At 47.6% G+C, this 23322-nt stretch overlaps 1 long non-coding RNA gene across 1 annotated transcript; it reads left to right on the top strand.

Moving 5' to 3' along the window:
- The first annotated feature begins 1218 nt into the window (after positions 1–1218).
- On the top strand, positions 1219–12655 carry LOC122463288. The gene is made up of 2 exons (XR_006286486.1): positions 1219–2006; positions 9277–12655. It is a non-coding gene; the product is annotated as an uncharacterized LOC122463288 (long non-coding RNA).
- The last annotated feature ends 10667 nt before the right edge of the window (positions 12656–23322 follow it).

Here is a 23322-nt window from a genome sequence, read left to right as displayed (position 1 = left end):
CACTGTGATGCTTCAATATACTTTGGGAGCAGGGGAGGAAATCACTTATAGCAAATTGCAGAGTTGTGCAGCCAAACTAGAAAGATTGCATTCAGTGGGCACTGTCTAGCAGGGGACGGAATTCAGTAGATGCATAGAGGCACATTAGTACTTGCAGCATGGTTGAATGCAAAATTATGGCAAGCCACAAACAACACAGTAAAGGGGTAATGTTTGGAATACAAAAATTTTACATGAATTTTTATCTACAAGCAGACAATTAAACATCTTTGCTTGAGAAGAAAGGGCAATTGTATGGAACAAACTGAGAAATTACTTTCCAGTTTCCAGGATATAGAGATACAGTAACATGCCTTGTACTCATCAGCACTATTAAACAGATTTAGGTTATATCCCCCAACTCGTATCACCAACATGAAAAACTCCCCCTCTAGCCAAATAAATAGCATGGCCCCTATCTTGCTATAGCTCAGCAGTAGACCTGTGCCATGGACTTGCTATTTGATTCAGGGAAGTACTTCCCTGTTCCATTGGGGGCAGAGATCACAATACTTACCCACTTCCCAGGGAGGACTGTGAAGCTTAATTCATGAATGTTTGTAAAGTGCTTTGAGATCCTCCCAGGGAAGGTACCATAAATCTGTAAAGCATTACTAGCATTAGTCAAGTGGAGCAGTTACAGCTACTATAAGGGCTTGTTTGAATCTGGGGTATTTTAGACGTGCTGCAAACCCAAAGCTCGTCATAAGGGAGGTTTGTAAACCACATACTGGAAAAGCTGTCATTGCAAGAGCAAGATGCTCTTAAAAAAAAAAAAAAAAAAAAAAAGCAGCTCTTAAAAATAAATCCCAACTGGGAGAGTCCCCCCCGTCCCCCGAACGGAGACTGGGCAGCTCTCAGCCCCTGAGCCCAAAGAAAAGCAGGGCACAAGCCAGGCTGGCATGCCTGCCTGGGATCCCACTGCTGCAAAGCCTGCCTCATTCATCTCCCTCCGCAGACAGCGCCGTGTCTAACTTTAACAAGCTTGCCACTGGCAAACGCCTCCAGGTTAGGGTGAAAGCTGGAGCGGGGGTGGGGCAAACAGCTTGAAAATAGCCTACGCCTTTGATCTACTCGCACAGGCCGGGGGAGGGGGGTCGGAATACTCATCAGCTGTTCAAATACTTCCACTGGGGGGGGGGCGGGCGGTGCTTTGTGAGCATGCGTAGAAATGTACCTCCTCCTCTCCTTGCTACAGGAGCAACCACGCCTGCTCCACTATGCGGCAAAGGCTGGGCTGTGGTCTGCGGTGTTTAACCCTCCCCCCTCCTGCTCCAAGCCAGGGAGCTGTCGTAGGGCTTTGCATCTGCAGTGTTTCTGCTTTAGAAACTTCTGGAATAAGCGGCCAAGCTGGGGAGAGGAGAGAACCTTTTACACTCACAGAGGAGCAAAGCACATAGTAAAAGGGACAGAAATGCACAAGGATCTAAGGCACCTCTCTCTCCGTGCAGAATCATGTGCACAAGTCTCACCCGTGTCTTTTGCATCCTGGCTTGGTTGTTTTTCAGCCTCCTTATAAAATAAACTCCCAAACAAAAACACAGCACAAAAAATGGGGGTGTTTTGGAGCTCTAAATGGTGGAATAAAGGAACTGATTCTTTCTGCTGGACCTACCGAAAATCCTTGTCATTTAAGTTTGTTGAACTAATTGGTCCTCTCTTTTCGTTACACTGAATGGTTGGGGGCTTTGTCTGAGCTGGAGTACATTTGACTGCATTTGCAGCTTCAGTTATGATTTTTTTCTTTTTGTTCTGGTTGCTTTTTTTTTGGTTTCGTAATTTAAACAGTCCTCCCCAAATATCCCAAGGAAAATCTGCATCTCTGTGGAACACATTAAAAAATAAGGCACAAACTTCCACCATGGATTCTTAAAATGAGATGGGTTTTTTTATTTTTTTGGTGATGGCATTTTTTTCTTCTGCTTTTAGGATATGTTGTAGTAGAAAGCCAATGGAGGAATGCAAAGGTAATACGTGTGTATATATATATATATATACAAAAATCAAACATCTATATGGGCCAAACTTATGATCTTTATATTAATAACTAAATTTTAGTGTTTTAGGTGCGGGTTTTTTTTACTTATAGTATGTAATCAGTCCCAGGAAGAAAGAATATTAATATATAGAAATATAGTATCTGTATGGGCCTAAAACTATAATTATGGGAATAAACAGCATTTCAGGTATGTCTTTTTTTAACAAAGAAGGGGCTATGTTATACTGTAGTCTGTAGTGAAATAGCGTGCAGAAAAGCTAAGGTAAAAGTGTTAAAAATAAACATATACAGTAAGTGGGCTGCAGCCTTTAACAACAAAGTATTTTAGTGTATGGGGTATTTTTACAGGATAATTGTATCTGATCGTACTAGGTACATGAATTAATGAATAGAGGGCAGACTATAGCATGTAAAAATCCCTTCAGAAATAACTATATAACCATACAGACTTTATTATATATGACCCCCAAATCTGTTCTTTATATTAATGATAGCATTTTATAGGGTGTGTTTTCCTACTGAAGAGACAGATAGCAGAGTCTGTAGTAAAAGCCCTCTGCAGAAAATGAAAAAAAAGGTAGGAACAAAAGCGTTTGTGGGCCAAACCCTCTCCAGTTACTGTAGTAAATCAGCATGGGCAATCTGGGGGATGTGATTTTAAATGAAGAGAGCAGATTAGAAGAAGCCTCTGCAGAAAAGATAATAATAAAGCTGCTCTCCAGATGGGACAGAAAAGCAAATGATCCTGGGTCTGGCATCAGCCCCTTGGTAATGTGGGATTTGCAGGAATGAAGGGCCAGGCAGCAATCTCTGGGAAAAGCCCCTGGGGGGAAGCTAAGGGTTAGAGCAATTGAACCTATATCTGGGCCCCACAGTACAATCCTGGGACAGGAATGGAGGTTTCTGGGCATTTTCGGAGTGGGGCAGCAGATTTCAGCCTGATTCCAACCAAATGTGCATTAGTCAGTGCAATATACAGCTTGGTGGCACGGCCCCGCTGCTTTTGATGTGGTTTATACCCCTCACCCTGGGCCCTCTTGTCCTCCTTCTCTGTCTCTCCCTTTCTTTCCTCTCCCTGCCGGGCGCCATTTTGTCGCCTCTGGAAGCCTCATTATAGGCGAGGCGAGCGGCCATTTTGTGGCGAGCGGCAGCCGGTGGCTCCTCCCGTTGGGCTGCAGTACCGCGGAGTTGCCACCGAGGGGAGCGCGGGGGCGCTGTTGCGCTTGGTTTTCCAGGCCCCCTTCCCCCCTGCTTGTGGCCTGCCTGTGAAAACACAAAGGTGGGGGGAAGGGCAGATTCCTGGCTTCTCCTGCCTGGTTAATGTCCGGGGAGCTGAGAGCCTTTGAACCAAACTGTAAACCCTGCATATGATGGAGACCACTTCAAGCCAGGGGGTGCAGCAGCTTCCCCTAGTTCCAGCACCTATGCCTGTGGGGGCTGCACAGATAATAATGTGTGCTCTACAGTGGATGGGGCAGGAGGCAGCTGTCATGTTGAAGGGCAGTGACACTGAGGTCTCTGTGAAATTGCCATACGCACAAAGGACTCCAGTCTGGAGCCCTGCCTAGATACAGTTGGTGTTGTAATAGATTAGCCAGGGATAAAGCAGCCCACTGAACAATACAAGGGAGATTAGACTATATTCACTGGGTTAGGCAGTCAGGGAGAATTTAGAAGCACAGCGAACGCGTTTATATATCTATTGGTGGGGGGGTCTTTCCCCCCTTACTTTTTCCTCCTTGCATCCATTAGTCAGCAGGGGTTATAACCCAGCATTATGAAGCTGCTGCCATGAACTGTAAAATAAAAGATCTGGGTGGAGCATTTTGGTGTTTCACTGAATTAAAAAAACTAAAGCATGTAGGCGCTTACTGAATTATACTCATAAAATGAAATGATGGTCAGCCTCTTGACCGCAGCTAAGAGCGAATATCATTCATCTGCAGCAATGAGCCTGCAGTGTAGTGTAATCATTCTGATATTATGAAATAAAGGGGTTTTAAAAGGCTACGATATTAAATATCAAAGCCCGGCTCTCACGCCTGCGCTATGCATCTATTTTCAGGAGGGTTTGGGGTTTTTTTTGGTAACCTAGTCTATAATTTGCTGCCGAGTAATATGCTTGCATAACAGACTGCATCGATTTAGCCGTGGTATTGAAACCAGTACTCTTTAAAAGCAAATCACATTACTGTGTATTCAGGTGACATTCATGCTTAGATATATCCCATTCCCGAATCCTCCTGTTCATGCAGGTTCAACCTCTTTATCATTTTTTTAAAGGGGAAATATTGAAAAGCAGGATTTTGTATTTTTACACTGCAATTGTGATACAAACCAGCAAGGCAGAGAAAAGGAAACTTAGAGCTACTATGTTCACCTTTAACTCAGGATGTTTGTGGTCCTTCTCCCCCGCAACAGCAAGATGAAGCTGCCTTAATTTTTGATTTTTTCGCATTCCAGTTTGGACCACAACATGAACATATGTAACAGTCCCCAAGTGGGAGGATGTTTTGAAACAATGCGAGGGGGAAGCACAATGGTTATGCTGAAGCAAAAATGACTGATTGTTAGGGGAGGGTGGATTTTGCAGACACACAACCAGACAAAGGACACATTCTCAGCGCTGTGCTTTTTGTTTTTATGGTGTGTTTGAGGCCTGTAACACTAAGAAGCCTCACTAACTGAGAAGCTGAGATGAATGCAGGTTAGATCATTACAAATTCCTTTTGGGTGGGAAGCTTAGGGGTCAGATTTAGAATCACATGTCAAATTCAGCAAAGCTGGCACTGTGAAATGTGCAATCTCTCGCTGCACTGGTAATTGGCCAGAGGGAAGATTCAGTCTGGAAGGGAGATAGTATTTCTGCCTCTCTTCTCCCTCAGGTTTTCTCTGGCTTTAATTCCAATCCATTGCACCATTATAAACTCCAGCAGTGAGAACTTGCATATTGAACTACTGTTTCAGTGGACTTGCCAGATACCATGGCCTTTCCCCTTTTTAGCCGGCAACACTCACTTCTGATGCTGTGCTGGCACCACTCCTGTAGGTGGAGGAGTAGCCAGTTTGCCACATTCCCCTGTTGCAGTTTCCACCCACAGACCTGAGTTACTGATTCACTGGCATAAGTCACTACTGACTTTATCCCTTTGTGGTATAATTCTGCGAAGCAGATTTCCATTACAAACAGCACCTGAAAGTAAATTATTAAAATGGAAAGAATGTTAAGAATGTGACTTGCTCTCTACTGTTTATTCTTTGTTTGCTTATCACCTTTCTCTCAGCTGATAGAAGCAAGGTAGTTAGTTTCTAGTCCATTTCTCTTGCCAGTTCTGTTCAGTTCTGTTCCATTATCACAGTGGTACTGAAACGTTGGGGTTGCAGAAGCCCCCGGATAACGTTTATTTGTTGCAAAAAATCCTTTTTCTGCTGGATTTTTCTTAAAAAGTTAGTTTAATTTTAAATGTCAATTATTGGATGTTGATTGAAAAGCTCTTTTAAAAACATTTGTGCCAAGTTTCACCAGCCTTTGTCCCTCTGCTAATGACTTAAAGGCCAACTCACGCTGCTGGAACAGTACTAGTAGCAAATGGGGCTCTACACAGACCTAGTGCAATGAATGCAGTCCTGCACAGACCCAGGGGTCTGCAGTCTGCAACACCAACACATTTAATACCACACGGCTGATCCTGTTCCTGTGCAAACCAGTGGAAGTTTTTCCACTGATCACACCCTCAATATTAAGCTGGAGTTAAATATTTGTTATTTTCCTCTGTCTGGAGAGAAATAAACAAGGTTTATCGATTCTTTCCTCTTATGGTTGAACGGGGGTCGGGGGAGAAGGGGGCCCTGCACTGGAAACATCGCCAAAATGACAGTGGCCAATAACAGGTTTGCCTATGTAATGCCTTTAATTTTCTCGTGTTCTAAACTGCCCTTACAATCTCTGCTCCTGATCCTGGATCTGGGCAAGCAAACCCCAATGACTAAAATGGGGCTTTGTGTGGGTGCGGAGGAGGGTCCACCAGCACGTATCCAGTTTCAGGATCAGGGCATCTCTCAGGATCCAGTTGCACTTATCTTTTTCATGGCAAACTATCAGTTCTTGCAAAGGAGTGCTGTGGATGAGAAAGAACGTGCACTTTCAACACTGCCCTTTTGCAAACATTCACAGCAGGCTGTGTAAGTTACACCAGTGTCATAGTCACGGCCCTGTGGACTCTGCAGCATACGCAGACCAAATTCCATGGCCACAGCCCCTAAATTCCACAGCAGCAGCCTTCTCTCGATGCTGCAGCAGAGTTAATTTATTCTAGCACCGTGAAATTCCCATCCCTCCCTCCCCGCTCCACATAAACACGCACAGCTGTGGCCCAGCTGGAACCACTTGGAGATGAGCCCTTTGTGGATGTTTTTCAACTAGGACTGTGTGGATGGGTTTTTTTTTTGTGCTGTGAGCAGCCTAGCCCTGCACCCCGGGCCTCAGCTCCCAAGAGGAAGCTTAAGACTTCCCCTCCTGTTCATCCAGGAAGGGGGAAGCTTGTAGCCAACTTGAGTAGTTCACCTTCCTGGCTGTCTGGACCTTGGCTACTGTATTGTTCTCCGAGGCTGCCTGTCCTGGTGGCTCCCTCTGCACCTTGGACTCAGCTCTGGCTCCCTCCCCGCTGCCTGGCTCCATGGAACTGTGCATGCTCTAAAATCCACTCAGTTTCCCATTCTTGGGGAGGCTGGTGAGCAATAGGCAGGCAAGGAGACACAAAGCAAAGTGACGGGTTCTTCAAATCCCCCAGCAGAAATGCTGACTCCGACAGAAACTTGGGAAAATGTCAGATTCTATAGCTGTAGAAATTCTGGTGGCCACAGAGGTGGATTAAGGTTTACTGGGGCCTCGGGCACAAAGAACATTTGCCCTCCTGACCCAGGGGGGCTGTAACTGGGAGGCCAGGCCTGCCCACTTTTTTACATGGGCACAGTAGCCTGGGGCAGGGGCTGCACTTTGTGGTGGGGTGATCAGCTCCCCTGCAAGGCACAGCCCCTGCTAGTGGCACCAGCCTCTTCCCAGTGGGGGAATGAGGTGGGCCTTAGCCCCCACTCACCTTGGGGCCCCTTCCCTGCTCGTCATCTTCCCCCGAGGCTCCACCCCCTGGCCACGCCAGAAGCCGGAGCCGGGCCGTGGTAAGAGCCACCCAGGGAGCCCGAGCCTCTGTGGTGAGCCCTGAACCCTCCACCTGCCACCTCCCCTCCCCCGCTGCTACACAGGTCTCAGCTCTCCTGCTGCTGCCCCCAAATTGGTTGGGGCCCCATGGGCCCATGTGTTAATCCGCCACTGGGTGTCCATGGGACTCCAACTGAGATGAATGGAGCAGGTCACACCTCTGAGGGCTGTTGCTTCAGGCTGTCCGCTGACTCAGGCAGGTGCCACTGCATTGGTTTACACGACTCAGTTCCTGTTTTCAAGGTAATCTCTGCAATCCGAAGGGCAAGAGAGGCAAACAAAGAAAGCAAGCTCAGGTTCTGGAACCCAGGTCTGCAGCAAAGTGTGAGTGCCACAGCCAATTCCCCAGAATTGCAGAATACACAGAGCCCTGAAAACAGTGTTCAGGATCACAATACTGTACAGTATGCAGCATGCAAAAACGTACACACCAGCTTGTCTTGCTGCGTCTGAGTCATCCCATTGAACAAGGCAGCGAAGAGCTGTGGAGGGGGCCAAGGGGAAGCTCTTGGAGAGCATGGCTAGGCAAGAACAATCAGAAAAGGGAACTGAGCTGGTGTCAGCCCGAGGGACTTTGGAATCCCAGAGGTGGGACCCTGACGGTGCCACCCCAGCCCTTGTCACAATCTCTGGATCCAGGGCTGTGCAGGGGTGACTCCCCTTCGGGGGGAGGGATAGCTCAGTGGTTTGAGCTTTGGCCTGCTAAACCCAGGGTTGTGAGTTCAATCCTTGAGGGGGCCATTTAGGGATATGGGGCAAAAATTGGGGATTGGTCCTGCTTTGAGCAGGGGGTTGGACTAGATGACCTCCTGAGGTCCCTCCCAACCCTGATATTCTGTGATTCCTCTCAGGGGCCCCTGAGCCATGTGTGCTTGGGGAATTAGGCCATTCCGGGAAGGAGCCAGCCCCAGGGACAGAGAAATGCCCAAGCTGGCAGGAGCAGACCCAGAGGCACCCTCAGTAGATGTCGCAGCATGGGCGGGGGAGAGGGGGGAGAGGATGCAGCATTGCAGGGAGATGCTGCAGAGGGGCTGTCAGACACTCAAGATGTCATCAGGCTGGATATCCTCTCCCTAGCGCTGATGGGCTGTTTGCGCCGACCCTTCCTGAAGTTCCTGCCCTACTCAGCCTCACTCCCCCTGCCCGGCATGTTCCCCAGTCCCTCTTCCCCCTTCAATGCGCCCGGCCTCTCCCTTTGTCTCTCTGGTTCGTTAATCCGCCCCTGTCCCTGCCAAAAAAACCCTCAAATCAATAAATAACCCACCAGGTGCCCTGCAAAAAAAAAAAAAAATCATGACACTGATTTTCTGTTTGCAAAATACCATTGCTCGATCTGCTTGTATGCACTGTCCCTTTCCCCGCCACCCATTGTCCCTCTACTCCTCCGCATTTGTACAGCACCTAGCACAATGGGGCCTCGTTTTCAGTTGGTCCCTAGGTACTGCTGTAATATGAATAGTACAGAATAATAATAAAGGGCTTTTCTGAATTGAGGCCTAGGGGAAGCAGCCAGCTTTTCAGAAATACTCAGCAGCACCTACTGGTCCTTATCTAAAGCCAGTGAAGTCAATGGAAAGATTCCCATTAATTTAAAAGAACAATGGAGACCTCTGGGTTATAAGCACCATTGAAAAACAGGCCAATTCATTTCGGGGCATGGTCAGGGTGGGGGTTGGGTGCTGCGTGCTTTTGAAAATCTGGGCCTAAGCGCTTAGGCCGCTGTATGCTTTTTCTGAATCATAATAAAATCTTTAAAAAGGAGCGCCCTCTTTTCATGTGAAGGGAGCCCAGCAGAGGGAAGGGGAACTGCTCCAGACAAGGTAATGAATGGGTCATCCGATGAAGTGAGCTGTAGCTCACGAAAGCTTATGCTCAAATAAATTGGTTAGTCTCTAAGGTGCCACAAGTCCTCCTGTTCTTTTTGCAAATACAGACTAACACGGCTGCTACTCTGAAACCTGCAACAGTAACAGAGTCATAGGTCACACTCAGCTGTGTTCACATATTTTAATTTAATTTTCAGCATTGGATCGATATTACTTCACACTGACAGCTTGCAGCCCAGACACCTGTCTTCCATTAAACCTCCGACGCGGCTCGAGCAAACAAGGAAGCAGATGAAAGAAAAGTACTGGGGAGTGAAGGAGGACTTGGAGTAATGGAATTTCCCTGTCGATGTTAAGTACAGCTCCGTACTGCTGGCAGGTCGCATGGCTTTTGGGTTTTGCCAGATCAAATGCAAATGGTTTGGTCTTTGACGCAACAGAGAGGAGCACTGGGTTGTCCATGTGCTGGTAAAATGTTTGCTAAACCACGTACTCCAGTCCATCACTCCACCCTGATTACTGTGCCATGCTGTATGGATTTCTCTAACGAGGCCCACAGGATTTCTTGTGGGCATGATGCAACGCGGAGCAACTGTGACTATTCTGCCTAGAGGGGTTTGCACATATGCAGTTTCACTGTCATCTCTAATCCTTAGTTCCAGTTTGGGATTCCAAGACACTTCAAAGGCTTATTTTAACACATGCTGCTTCTGCTTCACTTTTCCATCCCTTATGGAACCCGCACTTTAGTTCAATCTTCATGCTGCACAAGAGATGTGAACACTTCCCCCATGAAGGTTACAAAGCTTTTTAATGTAAGGGGAGGAGCGTGAGACGTAGGTCCTAAACCCTTTCATTTTCCCATTGCTGGCATTAAAAAACTTTGTGGGGTGAAAGTCGGAACCTGTTGAAGTCATTGACTTCAACAGGGCCAGGATTTCACCCCTGGATTTCTCTTCCAGACAACAAGAGCTCTGGGGCCTGATCCTCCATAATGCTGCACCCCGTGCCATCATTTACACCCCGGAAAAGAGTGGCAAATCAGAATGGTAGCATTTTGCAAAGCTGTAATAAGGTGCAGGGCAATGGAGAATCTCTAGAGCAGTATGTTTAATTGGCCTTTGTGGATTCCAAAAAGCTCAGACTGTATATTTAGAATACATTTATCAATAGTATATAAAGAGTTAATAATTAATAACTATTAGAAGCATAAAAAGTATGTTTTATAGTTAGAAGCACAGCAGTACAAGGTGCTACACAAATGTAGCTGCATTGGTCCCAGGATTTGAGAGAGACAAATTGGTGGTGGTAATATCTTTTATTGGATCAACTTCTTTTGGAGAAAGAAACAAACTTTGGAGACACACAAAGCTCTTCTTCAGGTCTGGGAAAGGCAACCAGAGTGCCAGAGCACAATACAAGGTAGGATAGATTGTTTATCATAAAGGGGTAACACATGTTGCAGGAGACCATGTAAAATGCAATGCACAGTAGCACCTCTGCACTGCAATCACAGGACAAAGGAGGGTTAATGGGTTACAAATGGTTGTAATGGGTTGTTGCTGAGTCCATGTTTTTTAGAGTGTAGCAGAATTGAGTTTAAGCTCCCAGGCTGGTCTTTTGAAGTTGTTGAGCAGGTTTGCTTTGAAGACGACACTGACCGATCAGAAACGGAGTGATTATTTTGTGAAAAGTGTCTGCTCACGGGTGATAGGGCATTTTTACCTTTTATTGTTTTTCCCGTGTGAGTTCATTTGAGAGCATTCATTCGAGGTGCAAAACCTGCAGACATATCTCCACTGCTATGATGATCAACACCCCCATAACACACCCCTCAAGACCCATGGGTTCTATACATGCCTATCACGACATGTGATGTACCTCCTCCAGGGCCTCAAATGCCCCAACATGCATGTGGGTGAAACCAGACAATCACTAAACTCTCAAATGAACCACACAGAAAAATGGTAAAGACAATTACTTGTGGGTGAGCACTTTTCACAATCCCTCTGTATCGTCCTCAAACACCTTCAAAAGATAAGCCTGGGAGCTTAAATTCATAACTCTGCTAGACTCTAAAACAACATGGACTCAACCAGAGACAGTGGCTTTATGGCTCATTACAACAATTTGTAACCTACTAAACCTCCTTTGCCCTTTGACTGCACAGATGCTAATTGCCCACCTCATTTTAAGTGGTCTCCTGCAACATGTATTGTGGTTAACACTCTCTCCCACCTTGTATTTAGCTGTAACACTCAGGTTACCTTTCCCAGACCTGAAGAAGAGCCCTGTGGAGCTCGAAAGCATGTCTCTTTCACCAACAGAAGCTGGTCCAATAGCAGATATTACCTCCCCCACCTTGTCTCTTTTATGTATGGTTATAAGTCATCGTTATAAGCAACCTACTGACCTGTTGGACTTGCTGATTAACCAAGTATTAAAACATCTATTAATAATAATTTATTACACCTTTACTCACTATTTATAAATGTACATTTAATATAAAGCGTGATCCAGAAAAGACCACTTAAAGGGACACTGTCAACTCGAAGTCTAACTTTTTTTTAAAAAAAGAGTAAAGAATTTAAAGGATTATCCAGTGCTCTACCTGCCTCTGAGTCTTGCCAGGTTTTTGTTTGTTTGTTTGTTTTACAATAATTTTCTAATTCATTCCCCCCCCTCCCTTGTTGCTGTGTGGAAGCCCCACACAAATAAAAAAGGGACTCTGAATGTGCAGGGGCAACAGTGCAACTTGATTCTACAGAGAGAGGTGAAATGCATAAAGAAACCATGCTGGGGGTGAAAGAAGATATTAGAGGGGGGAATTGTCTGTCACAATCATTTTAATTGTTATTTGGAACAACAGAAGGGAAAATGATTGGATAGCGATGTGATAGCTTTGATAATATGCAGAAATCAAACTGACAGCTGTCTGTCTCCTCCATAATTTAATACACAGTACATAAAATATTAGAGAAACGTTCCTAGAAAAATCATTCATCTGCGTACATAACCAGTGCTTTGACTGCAGTTTATGGTTATGTAAATCAGAAGAGAATAACTTATGCTTTCGCTGACCCCTGGTGGCTATGAAAATAATTCAGGGTTGATCAAAACAAAAATGCATTTTCAAAACAAAAAACCTTTTAAAAACAATTAAATAGCACCTTTCCCCCTGGAAAGCTCAGAGAGAAAACTCTAAGCCTACAATCACGGAGGCTGGAACAATTTTTACAGTGGGGGTGCTGAGAGCCATTGAACCAAACTGTAAACCCAGATATGATGGAAACCACTTCCACCAGCACCAGTTCCAGAGGGGCAAGAGCTGGTTTGGAATCTGACATTCTATTCTGTTCGATAGGTTCTTAGCCCACCCTCATTGCCACAGTATCTAAGCATATTCCCATTGTACATTAAGGATATGTCTACACCACACAAAAACCCTCAGCAAGTCTCAGAGCCCAGGTCAACTGCCTTGGGCTCCCAGTGTTCACGCTGCAGTGTAGCCATCCCAGCTCAGGCTGGAGCCTGGGTTCCAATACCCTCCCCCCCTCACTGGGTTTGAGAGGCCAGGCTCCAGCTCAAATGGCTATTTTAAGCCTCACAGCACCAGTCCCGGGAGCCTGAGTCAGTTGACCCAGGCTCTGAGACTCTCTGGCACAGGTCGTTTTTTGCTGTGTAGATGCACCCTATGCTACTAACGTCTGTTCTGTGTGGTTTGTTCTCTCGCACTCTCATAGTCTCCCTGAGGGGGAGAATTGTGTGCACAGTGGAATCTTTTGGTGTGGTACGTTGGGGTTTTTTTTTCAGTGGGCACGCTGCTCTGTGTGATATTGGAGAAGGCAGGCTGGAGGAGTGTGCCTTGCACTTGGAATGGAAGGGGAGGTGGTTCAGGTTGGTTCTTAGTTACTGGGGGAGTTTGTTCGACAGTCTCGAATCAGCCCCCAAGAAAGCACCGTCTCCTGCGCATACAAGCTTTACCCTGATGGTAGAAAGTTCCATCGTACCTGAAGAATGGCACTGTCGACCACAGGTCCTCATCCCAGTGTTTTATGTTCTTTTAAATACGCTGGGCCCAGGTCACTGAGGGCTGGGAGACAGGGGCCTCAAGCTGGACTCGCTATAGGAAGCCAGAGAGAAGAGGACAGGTCCGATGTGCTTGCAGTACCTCCTTACATTGCTAACGAGACATGAAAATCAAGCATCTCCAAAGCCAGGGTGTTTGTGAGCACTCTCCCCACCGTGAGTGAAAGGAAAGTCACTGAGACCAAGCAATCCGCCTTGAGACAGGAATTGGAATGAGGAGATTTATGGTAATGCTTTAGCTTTGACCAGGTTTGGAACATACCAGTGAGCGTAAATGCTTTGGGGCAAGGATTGTCTTTGTTCTGGATTTGTACAGCACCTGGCACAACGGGGCCCTGATTGAAGCTTGTAGGCATGAGCACAGTATATAAATAATAATAATTCATTCTACTAAAAATATGTTCTTTGACATGGCAGCACAATTTACTGCAGCTTACACATGACTCTAATGCCGTCTAGTTACATGTTACCGCAGCTGGACTCTATACATACAATTTCAGAGCACAAATACAAGAGAAAGACTATTTGATTTTGAGTTCTCCAACTGCCCCATTTGCAAGCAATGAATCCAATCAAAGTTCAGCTGGCATCGAAATAAATGTAATTTACTGTTTGTTTCTTGAAAGGCCAGTGTCAGTTAGGAGAACATAGTAGCCTACATACCAGTATCTAATTAAACACATTATTAGCGAGAGGTAGAAAATATGCCCCAGGCTAGAGTTGGTAACAATGTTTCTACTAATTCCTGTGCTTCCCAGGGGACTGTGGTGAGGGCTGCACTATAGATTTATAGAGAAATGATGAGGGATAAACTTTTAAGGCCAGGCTAATAAAAAAAGGAACACCAAACACTCGTGGAATACAATTCTAGCCATAATCCGGGGCAGATGACTAGTTGGTGTAAACTGTCAGCACTCTATTGAAGCGAAAACAGTTCACAGCAGCTGGGAGCTGCCCCATGGACTTACATACAGCCAGGTATCACCACCCTGACTCAGGTGGGTGAGACTTTCTAGTGGAAGAGATCCATAGACCTCAATGGGCCCACTCAGGGAGGTGTCGGGGGGTGGCGGCGATTTCCATAACAAAGTTCCAGGAAGTGTTACCAGATTTGCCTGTTACTTTGGGGTATGCTCATTTATTAGGATTACTCTTCTGGGTGGTGGTGGTGGTGGGGTTCTGTAATTCTGTCAATGTACAGTTTGTGTCTGAGAGGACCGGATTAATCAGTACTTCCAAGCTGTCACCCTCCTAGGCCCCAGGTTCAGCACATCCCTGTCCCCACGTTCACGTTACATTTGTTCTGGTCGTAACCGCCTTGATGAGCAAACCCCACAGGATTTTTGGACGCTGCAGGGATCTTTAGCTTAGGTACAAGGAGCGTTGCTGCAGAGTGAATGAGGAGGCCAAAAAACACTCACAAGGTGGGGGAGAGAGCGAGAGAAGAAACTGGCTTAACCATGAAAGTTATTTATTGCCAGGTAATGACCAAAGGGGAGCCAAACAAACAAAACAGTTATCATATTAAATCTCGTAAATTTGATTATAAAAGTCAGGTTTAGAAAACTCTAACTGATCACACAAGCCAGGGTCAGAAGGCTACACCTAGAGAAAGAGAGAGCTGGGTTCTCACCACTCTGTGAAGCTTGAATTGATCGGGGGTCCCAGGTGGTGCTGGTAGCTGAGGGTCCAGAGTGCTGGAGACAGACAGAGCCCCCAGCCCGATCAGTCAGGAGAAGATGAAGTCCCAATGGAAATGATGCAGATTTTGGATCCAGGCATCAGAACACTTACTTGAGCATGGGTAACGGTTTTTGTAGGGAAAGAACAATGGTTCAAGGAAGAACACGAGATTTGTTTATGGGTAAACTGACGGCTCAAGGGAGTATACCAAAGTTGTTTTGTTCAGGCTAGACAATAGGAACTGATTATTCCTGGCTATGGGCAGTGCTCCTGCCAGGGAGCTCACAATGCAATTAGGCAGCTTCAATATTTTGGATACCAATAAAGGATTTATTACTAGAATTGGTCTGATAACTACTGAGCTGGGTGTGTGCAGGCATGGGTTCATTAACATCTGGAGCAGAAATCCCCCATCATGCAGTGCTTCCCTGCTTCTCTGGTCCCAAAGTTCTGTGCAGTTAGAATCATAGAATCATAGAATAACAGAGTTGGAAGGGACCTCTGGAGGCCATCTAGTCCAACCCCCTGCCCAGAGCAGGACCAATCCCAACTAAATAATCCCAGCCAGGGCTTTGTCAAGCCTGACCTTAAAAACTTCTAAGGAAGGGGATTCCACCACCTCCCTAGGTAATGCATTCCAGTGTTTCACCACCCTCCTAGTGAAAAAGTTTTTCCTAATATCCAACCTAAACCTCCCCCACTGCAACTTGAGACCATTACTCCTTGTCCTGTCATCTGCTATCACTGAGAATAGTCTAGATCCATCCTCTTTGAATCCACCTTTTAGGTAGCTAAAGCAGCTATCAAATCCCCCCTCATTCTTCTCTTCCACAGACTAAACAATCCCACTTCCCTCAGCCTCTCCTCATAACTCATGTGTTCCAGTCCCCTAATCATTTTTGTTGCCCTTCGCTGGACTCTGTCCAATTTCTCCACATCCTTCTTGTAGTGTGGGGCCCAAAACTGGACACAGTACTCCAGATGAGGCCTCACCAATGTCGAATAGAGGGGAAAGATCACGTCCCTCGCTCTGCTGGCAATGCCCCTACTTATACACCCCAAAATGCCATTGGCCTTCTTGGCAACAAGGGCACACTGTTGACTCATATCCAGCTTCTCGTCCACTGTAACCCCTAGGTCCTTCTCTGCAGAACTGCTGCCGAGCCATTCGGTCCCTAGTCTGTAGCGGTGCATGGGGTTCTTCCGTCGTAAGTGCAGGACTCTGCACTTGTCCTTGTTGAACCTCATCAAATTTCTTTAGGCCCAATCCTCCAATTTGTCTAGGTCCCTCTGTATCCTATCCCTACCCTCCAGCGTATCTACCTCTCCTCCCAGTTTAGTGTCATCTGCAAACTTGCTGAGGGTGCAATCCACACCATCCTCCAGATCATTTATGAAGATATTGAACAAAACCAGCCCCAGGACCGACCCTTGGGGCACTCCGGTAGATACCGGCTGCCAGCTAGACATGGAGCCATTGATCACTACCCATTGAGCCCGACAATCTAGCCAACTTTCTACCCACCTTGTAGTGCATCCAGCCAGCCCATACTTCTTTAACTTGCTGACAAGAATACTGTGGGAGACCGTGTCAAAAGCTTTGCTAAAGTCGAGGAATAACATGTCCACTGCTTTCCCTTCATCCACAGAGCCAGTTATCTCATCATAGAAGGCAATTAGGTTAGTCAGGCATGACTTTCCCTTGGTGAATCCATGCTGACTGTTCCTGATCACTTTCCTCTCCTCTAAGTGCTTCAGAATTGATTCCTTGAGGAAATGCTCCATGATTTTTCCGGGGACTGAGGTGAGGCTGACCGACCTGTAGTTCCCAGGATCATCCTTCTTCCCTTTTTTAAACAGGGCACTACATTAGCCTTTTTCCAATCTTCCGGGACTTCCCCCAATCGCCATGAGTTTTCAAAGATAATGGCCAATGGCTCTGCAATCACATCCACCAATTCCTTTAGCACTCTCGGATGCAACGCATCTGGCCCCATGGGCTTGTGCATGTCCAGTTCTTCTAAATAGTCCCGAACCACTTCTTCCTTCACAGAGCGCTGGCCACCTCCTCCCCATGCTGTGCTGCCCAGTGCAGTAGTCTGGGAGCTGACCTTGTTCGTGAAGACAGAAGCAAAAAAAGAATTGAGTACGTTAGCTTTTTCCACATCCTCTGTCACTAGGTTGCCTCCCTCATTTAGTAAGGGGCCCACACTTTCCTTGGCTTTCTTCTTATTGCCAACATACCTGAAGAAACCCTTCTTGTTACTCTTAACATCCCTCGCTAGCTGGAACTCCAGGTGTGATTTAGCCTTGCTGATTCCATTCCTACGTGCCCGAGCAATATTTATATACTCATCCCTGGTCATTTGTCCAATCTTCCACTTCTTGTAAGCCTCTTTTTTGTGTTTAAGATCAGCAAGGATTTCACTGTTAAGCCAAGCTGGTTGCCTGCCATATTTACTATTCTTTCTACACATCGGGATGGTTTGTCCCTGTAACCTCAATAAGGATTCTTTAAAATACAGCCAGTTCTTGCCTTGGAATCTCTGTTCTCCATTCTGTCTGCTAATGGCGATGCCTCCTTGTCCCATCTTCGATGCAAATGAGGTTACCGGAGTTTCCTGAATCCTGTCACGCTTGTCCGGAGGGGTTTAGGTGAGTCTCCCACCGCCTTTTCGTTGCTCTTTGTAAGTCTGTCTTCTGATTGGCTTTGGTTCCAGCGGAGGTGAGGGGGTGCCCTTCATGAGTCAGACAGGCTGGGTACTGTGCCCTGGTTCCCTAAGAACACAGAGCTGACAAGTAACAGAAGGTAGGTCAAGATTAAAAAGAGAACCTGCACGTGAAACAGAAACTGGAGTTGGCCCTTTTTCCCTTTTTAACTTCTTTGCCACAAAGCAGGGGCTTGGTCCTGCTTTGAGCAGGGGGTGGGACTAGATGACCTCCTGAGGTCCCTTCCAACTCTGAGATTCTATGATCTTTCAAAGCCACATTTCTGAGGCTGCTGCCCCACCTGCTCATGTGTCTTCCTGCAAAATCCACGCACACAAGGTTCAACAGCCCTGATATTTTTTTTTTTAAACAATTACAGATCAAAGTTGTCTCAGGTGCTCCCTGCAAAGCTGAAAAGTCCACAGCCCTTGATGTTTTTCTTGGCAAGTCACCGCCCACTTCTCAGTAAGCACCATGCCTTAAGTGACGCAAGCCTTGAACTAACTTTTGTGACTCACACTGCCCGGGCATTATCCTTTCGCTTGTGTTTTGTAACACACTCTGACCTTTTGCCCAGAGCTTTTATGTCCAGAGATGCAGGGACCCGTGCAGCGCTCAGCATGCTCTCAGCAGCAGGGCTGGGATTGCTGGCATGGACAGGGCTCTGGGTAGCTGCTGGCATTTTCACCATTGGGCCAATTAACCTCATTCATAGCGAATCTGAACAACACAGGTATGAAAATCCCAGGAGTCACTAATACCTTGCTCACAGTAGGGTTCTCCCGCTGTCTGGATCCTGTCAGGGCCTTCCCACAGAGCCGGAAGTCCAGGTTACCTCTCTCCTAGGTCTTCCCTTCCTTATTCCTCCCTGAGCCTGACCCACTCTCCAGGTGTAACAAGGTGGGCCTGATAGAGCTCTTGGGCTCCAGCTAACCCCATCTTGGCCAGGGTGGGGTTCAGACCTGCCCATTTCACATTGTTGTATTTTCACTTTTTGCCTTGGTTTATTTTCCCAAAAAGAAAAGGAGGACTTGTGGCACCTTAGAGACTAACCAATTTATTTGAGCATGAGCTTTCGTGAGCTACAGCTCACTTCATCGGATGCATACTGTGGAAATCGCACAAGACATTTTATACACAGACACCATGAAACAATGCCTCCTCCCACCCCACTCTCCTGCTGGTAATAGCTTATCTAAAGTGATCATCAGGTTGGGCCATTTCCAGCACAAATCCAGGTTTTCTCACCCTCCGCCCTCCCACAAACAAACTCACTCTCTTGCTGGTAATAGCCCATCCAAAGTGACCACTGTCTTCACAATGCATATGATAATCAATGTGGGCCATTTCCTGCAGAAATCCAGGTTCTCTCACCCCCTCACCCCCCTTCAAAAACCACACACACAAACTCACTCTCCTGCTGGTAATAGCCTATCCAAAGTGACCACTCTCCCTACAACCTGCATGAAAATCAAAGTGGGCCATTTCCAGCACAAATCCAGGTTTTCTCACTCCCCCACCCCCATACTCACACAAACTCACTCTCCTGCTGGTAATAGCTCATCCGAAGTGACCACTCCCCCTACAATGTGCATGATAATCAAGGTGGGCCATTTCCAGCACAAATCCAGGTTTTCTCACCCCGCCCCCCCAAACACACACACACAAACTCACTCTCCTGCTGGCAATAGCTCATCCAAACTGACCACTCTCCCCACACTGTGCATGGCAATCAAGGTGGGCCACTTCCAGCATAAATCCAAGTTTAACCAGAACGTCTGCGGGGGGGGGGAGGAAAAAACAAGGGGAAATAGGCTACCTTGCATAATGACTTAGCCACTCCCAGTCTCTATTTAAGCCTAAATTAATAGTATCCAATTTGCAAATGAATTCCAATTCAGCAGTTTCTCGCTGGACTCTGGATTTGAAGTTTTTTTGTTGTAAGATAGCGACCTTCATGTCTCTGATTGCGTGACCAGAGAGATTGAAGTGTTCTCCGACTGGTTTATGAATGTTATAATTCTTGACATCTGATTTGTGTCCATTTATTCTTTTACGTAGAGACTGTCCAGTTTGACCAATGTACATGGCAGAGGGGCATTGCTGGCAGTCTCTACGTAAAAGAATAAATGGACACAAATCAGATGTCAAGAATTATAACATTCATAAACCAGTCGGAGAACACTTCAATCTCTCTGGTCACGCAATCAGAGACATGAAGGTCGCTATCTTACAACAAAAAAACTTCAAATCCAGAGTCCAGCGAGAAACTGCTGAATTGGAATTCATTTGCAAATTGGATACTATTAATTTAGGCTTAAATAGAGACTGGGAGTGGCTAAGTCATTATGCAAGGTAGCCTATTTCCCCTTGTTTTTTCCTCCCCCCCCCGCAGACGTTCTGGTTAAACTTGGATTTATGCTGGAAGTGGCCCACCTTGATTGCCATGCACAGTGTGGGGAGAGTGGTCAGTTTGGATGAGCTATTGCCAGCAGGAGAGTGAGTTTGTGTGTGTGTGTTTGGGGGGGCGGGGTGAGAAAACCTGGATTTGTGCTGGAAATGGCCCACCTTGATTATCATGCACATTGTAGGGGGAGTGGTCACTTCGGATGAGCTATTACCAGCAGGAGAGTGAGTTTGTGTGAGTATGGGGGTGGGGGAGTGAGAAAACCTGGATTTGTGCTGGAAATGGCCCACTTTGATTTTCATGCAGGTTGTAGGGAGAGTGGTCACTTTGGATAGGCTATTACCAGCAGGAGAGTGAGTTTGTGTGTGTGGTTTTTGAAGGGGGGTGAGAGAACCTGGATTTCTGCAGGAAATGGCCCACATTGATTATCATATGCATTGTGAAGACAGTGGTCACTTTGGATGGGCTATTACCAGCAAGAGAGTGAGTTTGTTTGTGGGAGGGCGGAGGGTGAGAAAACCTGGATTTGTGCTGGAAATGGCCCAACTTGATGATCACTTTAGATAAGCTATTACCAGCAGGAGAGTGGGGTGGGAGGAGGCATTGTTTCATGGTGTCTGTGTATAAAATGTCTTGTGCGATTTCCACAGCATGCATCCGATGAAGTGAGCTGTAGCTCACGAAAGCTCATGCTCAAATAAATTGGTTAGTCTCTAAGGTGCCACAAGTCCTCCTTTTCTTTTTGTTTATTTTCCCAGTTACTGGTTTTCCTTTTATGTTCATGAGTGAACGGCGGCTTCTGGTGGGGACCTGCAGACAGCTCAGCTGACGCACCTGAGCTTGCTTGCAACCGCTTTCTTGACTGCGAGCAGCTTTTAAAAGTGACTCCTCCCCCAAATCACAGCACTTACAATACGTCTGCAATGGCTGGCGACTCTGCCACTTGGGGAGGGTGGGGAGGGGAAATTTTCTCTGCAAAGCAGCAGTTAGCGTTCTCTCTGTGCCATTAGATCCCTATGGCAGGGGGGCTGTCCTATGATCCTTAGTCCTTCTCTCAGCCCAGTACCATAACCTTTGGGGGGGGGGGCACGTGGGAACACAGGGGCCACAGGCAGAGCAAGCCTTACCACCGCTCTTGACAGATGTGTCAACCTGGCCAGAGGCAGCAATTCTGAACAGCTGAGGCATTTACGTGCAGTGGGGGTAAGGCAGCCTAGTCCCTACCTGTCCTGGCACCACTCTGCGCCCTGGAAGTGGCCAGCTGGTCCGGCTCCTAGGTGGGGGTCCACGGGGCTCCGCACGCTGCCTCTGCCCTGAGCACCGGCTCCGCACTCCCGGCCAATGGGAGCCGGGGGGGCAGTGCCTGCGGGCGAGAGCAGTGCGCGGAGCCTCCTGGCTGCCCTGCCTAGGAGCCGGACCTGCTGGCTGCTTCTAGGGCACAGCACGGAACCAGGACAGGCAGGGAGCTTGTCTTACCCCCGCTGCACCGCTGGACCAGGAGCCGCCCGAGGTAAGCCCGTGCCCCAACCCCGAGCCCCAGCCCTGAGACCCCCAAAACCCAGAGCCCCCCCTGCACCCCAAACCCCTCATTGCTGGCCCCACTCTGGAACTCGCATCCCCAGCCCAGAGCCCATACCCTCTCCCACATCCCAACCCCCTGCCTCAGCCCAGAGCCCCCTCCCATACTCTGAATTTCTTGGCTCCACCCCGCAGTCCATAGCTCCCTCCTGCATCCCAAACCCCTCATCCCCAGATGCTGCACCCCCAGCCGGAGCCCTCACCACCCCCAACCCCCTGCCCCCATCCGGAGCCCCCCTCCTGCACTCCGAACCCATCAGCCACAGCACGGAGCACCCTCCTGCACCCCAAACCTCCTCATCCACCCCAAACCGCCTCATCCCTGGCCCCACCCCAGAGCCCAAAACCCCAGCCAAAGCCCTCACCACCTCCTGCATCCCAACCCACTGCCTCAGCCCAGAGCCCCCTACCGCACCCTGAACTCCTCATTTCTGGCCCCAGCCAGAGCCCTCCCCCCCTCCTACACCCCAACCCCATGAGCCAGCCTGGTGAAAATGAGCGAGGGTGGGGAGAGTGAGCAACAGAGGGAGGAGGGATGGAGTGAGGGGGCGGGGCCTCAGAGAAGGGGCGGGGCATGGGCGGGCCCTCAGAGGAGGGGCAGGGCAAGGGTGTTTGGTTTTGTGCGAGTAGAAAGTTGGCAAGCCTAGCTGCTCTGTTAAACTGCCACATCCCTGCCCAGCAGTGGCTGCATTCCAGGAACGGGTGATACCTCTGTACAGCTAATAGAAGGTGTCCAGACCCTTCAGGATAAAATGCACTATTATTACGGACAACCTGCAGAGCACGATTTACAATACCCTTTGTAGGAGTGCGTGGCTGCTTCTTCCCATTCGTCTTGGAGGGAGGCCATGCCCCCGCACTACACCCTTCTACTGGAGGCTGGACTCCATGCCTGGGTGAACAGTCTTACCCTGAGGCAAAGGGGACAGTGGGGTTTTGTCCTGAAGAGAGACCACGGTCTAGCTGAGGTAGTTATATGGGGCCCTTTAATGGATTTGTCCTCCTAACAGCTCTGGCTCTTCGTGCCACTGTCCAGGTGAGGAACGGAGACGCTTAGGGTACGGCTACACTGCAATAAAACAGGTTTCAGAGTAACAGCCGTGTTAGTCTGTATTCGCAAAAAGAAAAGGAGGACTTGTGGCACCTTAGAGACTAACCAATTTATTTGAGCATAAGCTTTCGTGAGCTACAGCTCACTTCATCCGATAAAGTGAGCTGTAGCTCACGAAAGCTTATGCTCAAATAAATTGGTTAGTCTCTAAGGTGCCACAAGTACTCCTTTTCTTTTTGCAATAAAACACCCGCCGCTGACCGGTGCCAGCTGACGGGGGCTCACGGGGCTTGGGCTGCAGAGCTGTAAAATTGCAGTGTAGATGTTCAGGCTCAAGTCCTGGCTCTGGGACCCTCCCCTCTCACGGGGTCCCAGAGCCTGGGCTCCAGCCCAAGCCAGAACATCTACACTGGAACTTTATAAATCCCCTCCTCCCCGCACAAGCCCAAGTCAGCAGACATGGGCCAGATGCAGGTGTTTATTGCAGTGTAGACCTACTCAGAGAGGCTATGTGGCTGGCTCAAGGGCACAAAGAAGCCTGTGATGGAACAAGGCCATGAATGCAGATCTTTAAAACCCCAGGCTAGCACCCTAACCACTTGGCCATCAGGATTCTGGTTTTTGGCTGAAACCAAAGCCAAACACTAACTTAACAACCCTTGTACATTTTAAAGAATCACTGTAAAAAATCCAAACCGTGAATAAATAAGTAAATAAAAATCAAAT

This window comes from Chelonia mydas, chromosome 18 (genome assembly GCF_015237465.2).
Source record: "Chelonia mydas isolate rCheMyd1 chromosome 18, rCheMyd1.pri.v2, whole genome shotgun sequence".
Lineage (NCBI taxonomy): Eukaryota > Metazoa > Chordata > Testudines > Cheloniidae > Chelonia > Chelonia mydas.
This window is presented reverse-complemented; position numbering and strand designations above follow the sequence as displayed.